We start from the raw sequence: 9,044 nt of genomic DNA on the forward strand, positions 1-9,044 counted from the left end.
ACGGGTCATCCCAAAAATACCGCTTCACATCATGCATAAATTTCTTCTTCTGTTGATATGGCAAGTCAGGAGGAAGAATACCTCCTACTAAGTAGTTGGCAAAATCAGCAAACCATGGAGTATTTACGGTAATAGCCAATAGATGGTCATCTGGAAAATAATCATCAATCACATCCCCTCCGTCAAATCTCAACCGAGATAAATGGTTAGCAACAACATTCTCAGCACCAGACTTATCCCTAATTGACAGGTCGAATTCTTGCAGCAATAGAATCCAACGAATAAGCCTCGATTTAGCCTCCTTCTTGGCTAACAAATGCTTCAAAGCGGAATGATCAGTATACACAGTCACCTTAGAACCCACAAGATAAGCTCTGAATTTGTCTAAAGCATAGACAACTGCAAGGAACTCCTTCTCTGTAGTAGCATAATTGATCTATGCATCATCAAGTGTCTTACTAGCATAGTAAATAGCATTAAGAACTTTATCTTTCCGCTGCCCCAAAACAGCTCCAAGGGCATAATCACTGGCATCGCACATAACTTCAAACGGTAGATCCCAATCAGGAGACTGGATAATGGAAGCTGAAATAAGAGCTTGTTTAATTCTATCAAAAGACTTAACACACTCATCAGTAAACACAAACGGGACATCCTTATAAAGGAGCCTCGTTAAAGGTTGAGCAATTTTAGAAAAATCTTTAATAAAGCGGCGATAAAATCCTGCATGACCAAGAAAACTACGTACACTTTTAACATTAACCGGGTACGGAAGTTTTTCTATTACCTCAACCTTAGCCTTATCTACCTCAATACCACGTCCAGACACCAAGTGACCAAGCACCACTCCTTCAGTCACCATAAAGTGGCACTTCTCCCAGTTCAGTACAAGATGAGCCTCCTCACAGCGCTGCAAAACCTTAGATAAGTTTCTCAAGCAAACATCAAAATCGGTACCATAATCACTGAAATCATCCATAAAGACTTCCATGATAGACTCTATGTAATCAGAAAATATGGCCATCATACAACGCTGAAAAGTAGTTGGGGCATTACATAAGCCAAAAGGCATCCTCCTATAAGCAAATACACCATATGGACATGTGAATGTGGTCTTTTTCTGATCATCAGGGTGTATGGGTATCTGAAAGAAACCGGAGTAGCCATCTAGATAACATAAATAACTATGACACGCATGTCTTTCTAGCATTTGATCAATATAAGGTAAGGGAAAATGGTCTTTTCTAGTAGCTGAATTCAGCTTCCTGTAATCTATACACATCCTCTATCCCGTCACAAGTCTAGTAGCAATTAATTTATTTTTATCATTAGCAACTACTGTAGTACCTCCCTTCTTAGGTACAACCTGGACTGGACTAACCCATTTTGAATCAGATATAGAATATATAATACCAGCATCAAGTAATTTCTTTACCTCTTTCCTTACCACCTCCTGCATAGGAGGATTTAGCCGTCTCTGACCATGCGCACTAGGCCTTTGACCTTCTTCCAAATAAATACGGTGCATACAAAAATCAGGACTAATACCTTGTAAATCTCAATGCTATACCCAATAGCTTTCTTATGAGTTCTCAAAACAACCAACAAAGCAGAGAGTTGGTTTTCTGTTAGGCTAGCATTGACAATTATAGGATTCATCTCACAAGTGTCCAGAAATACATACATAAGATGAGAGGGAAGGGGTTTAAGTTCAGGTTTCTGTACCTTGGCAGCCTTTGAGGGGCTACCTAAGCTCAAAACCTTATTTTCTTTGCATTCCTCTCCAGTCAGCAACTTCTCTATCGAGAAAAATTCTGGACTCCATGAGCTCGTCTCAATAGCTGGATCAGTCAGCAGGGCAATCTCCAGAGGATCCTTATTTAAGTTCAAAGAAAGAGAGTCATCAACAGTCAAATCAATAATATCAATTCTATTACAAGTTTCCTCAATCATGCATGGGTTGCTTTAATGCTTTTTCTAAATCAAAAGTGATCCTATCATCTCCTAAAACTAATGTCAGTCGGTCTCTCCCCAAATCTATAATGGCCCTTGCGGTATGAAGAAATGGCCTGCCTAGAATGATGGGGATGTGGACATTTTCAGCCATATCAAGAATAACGAAGTCAACTGGAATGAAATATTTCCCTATTCTAACTGGCACGTCTTTTAAAACACCTAGAGGGCATTGTAGAGAACGGTCAGCCATTTGTAGAGTCATATTAGTGATATTAAGTTGACCCATATTAAGCTTTTTACATAATGAATACGGCATAACATTGACACTAGCTCCAGAATCACAAAGAGCTTTACTAATAGCTAAATGAGCTATATGACAAGGGATAGAAAAACTCCCTGGATCCTTTAGCTTTGGTGGAATGGTAGCGTGCATCGCAGCTGTGCACTTTTGAGTGAATGCAACCGTCTCTACTTCATCAAAGGATCTCTTCCTTGTTAATATGTCTTTCAAAAACTTCGCATAAGCCGGCACTTGAGTGATCAAATCAGTAAATAGAACACTCACTTGCAAGTTCTTCACTACTTCCATGAATCACTTCAGTTGCGTATCAAGTTTTGACTTCTGTTGTCGATGCGGAAAAGATAGTGGAATAGTAATTGGCACGGCTTCCTTTGCAGAACTCGACGAAGCAGGCACATCATGAGCTACAGGAGACAAAACTCGATCGCGTTTTTGGAAACTCGGTCGAGTTTCATCTGAAACTCCAGTATCATGACCCACGTCACTTCCAGTAGCATCAGCAACAATTTGAGACGAAACTCGATCGAGTTTTTTGGAACTCTGTCGAGTTTTAGCTAAAATAGCTTTTGCCTTGTCCTTCTTTTTCGTAGGAAGTGTTGTATCATTACTGACATCTTTCTCATCGTCGCTCAATTCCAAATTCCCCAATCCTTTAGAATGCATAAATGGATGCTCTTCTTCCTCAACGGGCATTTTCGAGCCTTCATAGGTAGTGCCACTCCTCAAATGAATTACATTTGTATGCTCATGAGCTTGCTTCCCTTGTGGAGGAAGGGTACCGGGCTGTTTAGAGTGATTTTGGGCAGCCATCTGAGCAACTTGGGTATCTAGAATCTTGTTGTGTGCTTTGAGCTCGTTAATTTGAGATGCTTGCTTCGCACGATTCTCAGAAACTTTGTTGCAACAGAGCTTTCAACTCGGCCATATCATTATTAGGAGCTAGGGGAGGAGGTTGCAATGGCTGAAACTGTTGTTGACGTTGATTATTGAATTGATTACCCCCTTGATTGAACTGATTTCCCCCTTGATTCGGCCTTGGATTCCCACGGTTTTGAGGAATAGTATATGTTGAATTTTGTTGTTGTGGTTGCGGGTTCTGCACATTCTGGCTTGACCATTGGAGGTTCGGATGCTCTCTAGTCCTTTCATCATAGAAATTAGAGAAAAGATTACCTTGCTTATAAGATTGGAAGGCATTAACTTGCTCAATTGTGCTTAAACATTCAGCAGCAATATGACCATCAAAACCACAACGAGCACAAGATTCCTCTTGCTGAGTCATAGCATTAACCGTCTGCTTGTTTCCCAAAGATTGGGTCGTCTGCAACTCAGCAATTACAGCATTTATAGTGTCTAACTTTGCAGCAACTGTACTATCAACACCAGTTCCTCGCGTGCTTCCCTAGGATTTCCATACCTAGCAGTATGGGTGGCAATCTGATCAATTAACTTCCACGCGTTATCATCATTTGTGTTGTCCTGAAACCTCCCATTAGCAGAAGAATCCAAAAGGGCACGATGATCGTCGTACAACCCGTTATAAAACTGGTTGCAAAGAAACCACTTAGGGAAACCATGATGGGGAACTGATCGGACCAAACATTTGAAGCGAATCCAAGCTTCATTCAAATCTTCAGTAGCTCGTTGCTTGAAACTGGTAATTTGATTTCGTAGAGCATTAGTCTTTTGAGGTGGGAAGTACCTCTTGTAGAAAGCAAGGGCTAAGGAATTCCAGTCTGTAATTCCTTCATTCTCCATATACAGATCTCTTAACCACTCGCCAGCTCCATCTTTCAGAGAGAAAGGAAAAAGCACCTCCTTTACCTGGTCTTGTGTCACTCCAGCTGTTAAAGGAATAGAACAGCAGTAAGTGACAAATTTCTCCATATGTGTCACAGGATCCTCAGCAGCTGCCCCTCCAAACAAATTTCATTCCACCAAATTGATGTAAGATGGCCGGATATCAAAAGTTCCATTGGCAGTAGTGGGCAGCTTAAATCCTTGAGGGATAGAAGCTAAGGTCGGCTCGGAGTGACTGGCTAGAGTAGGCATGATGGTAGTCTCGGGAATAGGGGTTTAGACTGGGATTTTGGGAATAGGAATGTCGTCCTCTTTGTAGGACTGATCGGCTGACTGTGCTGAGCTCGCCATCTTGACGTCAAGTATACTCAAGTCTTCTACTTGACCCACCACTTCTTGATTAAATTTCCGTCTGTAGCGAAAAGTCCTCTCAGGTTCTGGATCTGGAGAAACAAGTTCAGACCTGTAAGACCTGGGCATAAACGAAACTAACAAGAGACAAACTAAATAATAAAACAAACAGGAAATTGTTGCCTCCCCAGCAACGACGCCAAATTTGATAAGGGCAAAGTCGTCTTCCCTAAATCAAAGTAAAACCTATGATACTACTAATAATAGCTAGTGGCAATAAAGGTATCGAATCCACAGGGAGGCTCTAAAGTCTAGTTTGCTTACTAATTAAGTCCGTCTGAAAAGTAACAGTTTCTTGTAGATTTTGATTGTTTGTATCTAAGTGACTAATTAAGCAAATAAATAAAGTTTGTAAGCAATAGAGATTAAAAGTCTAGGGAATCGGGTTCGCTAAGTTGATTATCCGGGAATGCAATTTAGTGAATTAGAAGGTCAACCAAGTTATCTAAGGTCACAAGATCTATCGATTCAATTATGCCCTTTAGATTCAGATTAACATGTGATCGATATAATTAACCTTTACCTATCTGATTACCGTAGCCTATATTGAATATAACCCGGTCGGTGAAATATCAATTCGCTATACTAATTAGAGATTCGGGCCTAAATCAAATAATTAGAAGAAAACAATAATCAAACGATAACTTAAGCGGTCTTACTAATAATTTGTTCATTAATCCCCTTTTAATCAACCTAGATCCCCCTTCTCCCTAGATGAAGGATTTAGCCATGCATACTAATTAAAATAACAACAATAATAATTATAGAAGACATGATTGAAAGCATAAAAGAAAATAAGAGATACTAATAATTGAACAGAAACTAAATTGATTGATAGTAAATAAAGATAAACAAAGTACCGTAAATTCGGATGCAAAGAATTCTAGATCTGAATGCTAAGAAAGTTTTCTTATTGCTAAAAGTTCTTCTCAGCCTTCTCTAGGTATGAAAAGCGTAACCTAAAATTCATTCGTCCGAGTACATATTATAGAAATTAGGTAAAATAGAATATCCGGAAATAAAAGACACGTCAGCCGGTTCAAGCCGAAACTAGATCGAGTTTGGTGAAACTCGGTCGAGTTTGGCTTCTGGTCTTCGGTTCTTCGAACAAATCCATGTCAAATCTTGTCTTTATCTCCTAGAAATACGTGTCATGCAGCGTGTGTCCTATATGCCAACTCCGCGGTGCTCCGGTGTGCTCGTTTGCTCCACAAATGCGTGATCCCTGCATTTAAACACCAAAATGCGGTATAACTAGATTCTAACTTAATAAGCATGTAAATGGCATAAAATAGCATGGAAATCGTCTCAAATAATATTAAGGGGAGGCATAAAAGTGTATACAAAAATGACTCATCAATGAAAAGCAGTACTCATCTTCAAGGTAGTTCTCATCATCTCCTGCAACTCTTGCCAAAACCGAGAAATAAACCTCGCATCTCGATCTGACACAATGTCCTTAGGGACTCCATGTAACCTCGCCACATGTTTCCTGTACCCATTAGCGAACTCAACCTTACTCCATGAATCTTTCATAGGAATAAAGTGAGCTGATTTAGTCAAACGGTCAACTATCACCCATATCATGTTATTACCCTGCTAGCTCCATGGTAAACCCACTGTAAAGTCCATAGAGATAGATTCCCATTTCCACTCAGGTACCTCTAGAGACTGAATCTTACCTTATGGTCATCGCTACACTCCCTTAACCCTCTAACATATCAAACATCGATCCACGAACTCAGTTGTTTCCCTTTTTATCCCAGCCACCAGAAAGTCTTCTTCAAATCTCTATACAGCTTGTCACCACCTGTATGTACTGAATACGGTGTGCAGTGAGCCTCTGTCATGATCACCTTTTTCAACTCCTCATCACTAGGCACACACCGTCTCCCATCAAACCGAACACTTCCATCTGAATGAATAGAGAATTGAGACACCGTCCTTTTCTCTACCCCAACTCTCCACTCCTGAATCTTAGAATCAAGAGCCTGCTTCCTGCGAATATCCTCATAAAGATCCGGCTCCACTGTCAAGTCTCCTCTAGCATCCCCTTTTTGTATCACATGTATCTCCATATTTCCCACCTCATCTCTCAACCTCATCAAAGACATGGCTGTGCATAAGGAATGCACACTCTTCCTGCTCAACGCATCAGCCACAACGGTTGCTTTCCCTTCATGGTATATGATATCCAGTCGTAGTCCCCTATAAGCTCCATCCACCTCCTCTGTCTCATGTTCATCTCTTTTTGGGTAAAGATGTACTTTAGACTCTTGTGATCTGAAAACACCTTAAAGGTCGCCCCATAAAGATAGTGTCTCCAAATCTTGAGAGAAAACACAACGGCACCCAACTCTAGATCATATGTCGGATAGTTCTCCTCATAAGGCTTCAATTGCCTAGAATCATAGGCAATGACCTTCCCATTCTGCATCAACACACAACCCAACCCATTTTTTGAAGCATCGGTATATACCTCAAAGTTCTCGCACCCTTCTGGTAAAGCTAAGACTGGAGATGTGGTCAAACGCTCCTTTAATGTTTGGAACGCCGTCTCACAACTTTCATCCCAATGAAACCTCTTCTCTTTCCTCATCAACGCTGTTATATGTCTAGCGATATTTGAAAAGTCTTTCACGAACCGACGATAGTACCCTGCCAAACCCAAGAAACTCCTGATCTCTGCCACATTCTTCGGTGTTTTCCACTTAGACACTGCCTCTATCTTTTTAGGATCCACAGATACACCCTCTTTGGAAATCACATGCCCCAGAAAGGCAACTTCCTCGAGCCAGAACTCACACTTAGACAACTTTGCATACAGCTGATTGTCAGGCAAAGTTTGTAACACCAACCTCAAGTGCTCCTCATGCTCCTCCTTAGTCTTGGAATAGACTAAGATATCAACTATGAACACCACCACAAACCGATCCAAAAACTGACTGAAGACCCGGTTCATCAAATCTATAAACACTGTCGGTGCATTAGACAACCTAAACTGCATCACCACATACTCATAGTGACCATACCTCAATCGAAAAGCAGTCTTCGTTATGTCCTCATCCAGAATCCTCACCTGATGGTAACCTGATCTCAAATCAATCTTTGAAAATACTCATGCCCCACTCAACTGTCAAACAGATCATCTATCCTTGGAAAAGGATACTTGTTCTTCACTGTAACCCTTTTCAGCTCCTTGTAGTCGATGCACAACCTCAAGTTCCCATCTTTCTTCTTCACAAGTAGAACTGGTGCTCCCCATGGCCATACACTAGGTCTAATGTATCCCTTATCTATCAAATCATCCAACTGCTTCTTCAGCTCTTCTAATTCTTTAGGACCCATGCGGTAAGAGGCCTTAGAGATTAGTCATGTTCCTGGTTTCAGCTCCACACTGAAATCTATATCTCTCTTCGGTGGCAAACCTGGTATCTCCTCCGGAAAAACATCTGGAAACTCTCCCACCACTGATATCTGATCAGCTATCGAACCCACCATAGTATGGTCTTTCACGTGGCATAAAATCAAAGGATACCCCTTCCTTAGTTAAGACTTCAATGTCACCGCTACAATCACTTTGACTTTAGGTTTGATAACAAACCCACGATAAGACATACTAACTCCCTTAGGGCCTCTCAAAGAGACTCTCTTTTGGTGATAATCTATTCTAGCCTTGTACTTACCCAGTCAATCCATACCAACTATCATCTCAAAACCATCCATAGGAAATTCTAACAAATCCACTAGAAGATCAACCTGCCCAACTATCATAGATACACCCTTATACAACTTCCCACAAGACACTGACTCACCTGACGGTATAAAAACCTCATCTTTTACAGACTCAAACTCTCTCAAACCCAAAAGCTTAGCATGACTCGACGATACAAAAGAGTGTGACGCCCCCGAATCAAACAAAACAAAGGTAGAAACATCATTAACAAGAACGGTACCAGTGAGCATCATCCTTAGAAGCTTTCTTGTCCATCATGAATAACTTGCCACTGGTCTTTTGTCCACCTCCCTGGACTGTACTAGCTGAAGTAGATGGCTTGGCAGCCGACCCTTGATTGTTGTTAGCCGCTGGTTTCTGATAAGAGTTACCGCCATTGCGGTTAGATCAACCGTTGTTGTTACTCTGACCTCCTTGGTTATTTCATGACCCAGCCGGTCGGTTGCTAGCATAACTCTGAGATGGACCCTGCAAAAACCTCCCATGTGATGGCCTCTGAAAACCTCTCCCCATGGCACTAGTACACTTATGTCTGTTATGGCCCATACCACCACAGTTGTAACAAAAGATATTCCAGCTGCTACCACTACCACCACGACCACGCCCATACGAAGCTCCACTACTAAAACTTGATCCCGATGAGTAAGCCCTCGCCTGGTTATGGTTACCCCTCTTGTAACTAGACTAACCACCACCCTCACTCTCAGCCTTTCTCTTCTCAAGACACCTCTCCTTGTTCTGTTTGGCCATTTCGACCAACCTTTCAGCTCTCCCTGCTCGCTCGTAAACTTCCTTAACATCTGTAAGGACCCCAACTGGTAGCTTCTCCATTATCTGATA

General features: G+C 41.4%; 1 non-coding gene across 1 annotated transcript; it reads left to right on the plus strand.

Annotated features, from left to right (window-relative positions):
* Positions 1–3,827: 3,827 nt before the first annotated feature.
* LOC141609860 (small nucleolar RNA R71) lies at positions 3,828–3,936 on the plus strand. The gene has a single exon (XR_012527765.1). It is a non-coding gene; the product is annotated as a small nucleolar RNA R71 (small nucleolar RNA).
* The last annotated feature ends 5,108 nt before the right edge of the window (positions 3,937–9,044 follow it).

This window comes from Silene latifolia, chromosome 10 (genome assembly GCF_048544455.1).
Source record: "Silene latifolia isolate original U9 population chromosome 10, ASM4854445v1, whole genome shotgun sequence".
In the NCBI taxonomy this organism is placed as follows: domain Eukaryota; kingdom Viridiplantae; phylum Streptophyta; class Magnoliopsida; order Caryophyllales; family Caryophyllaceae; genus Silene; species Silene latifolia.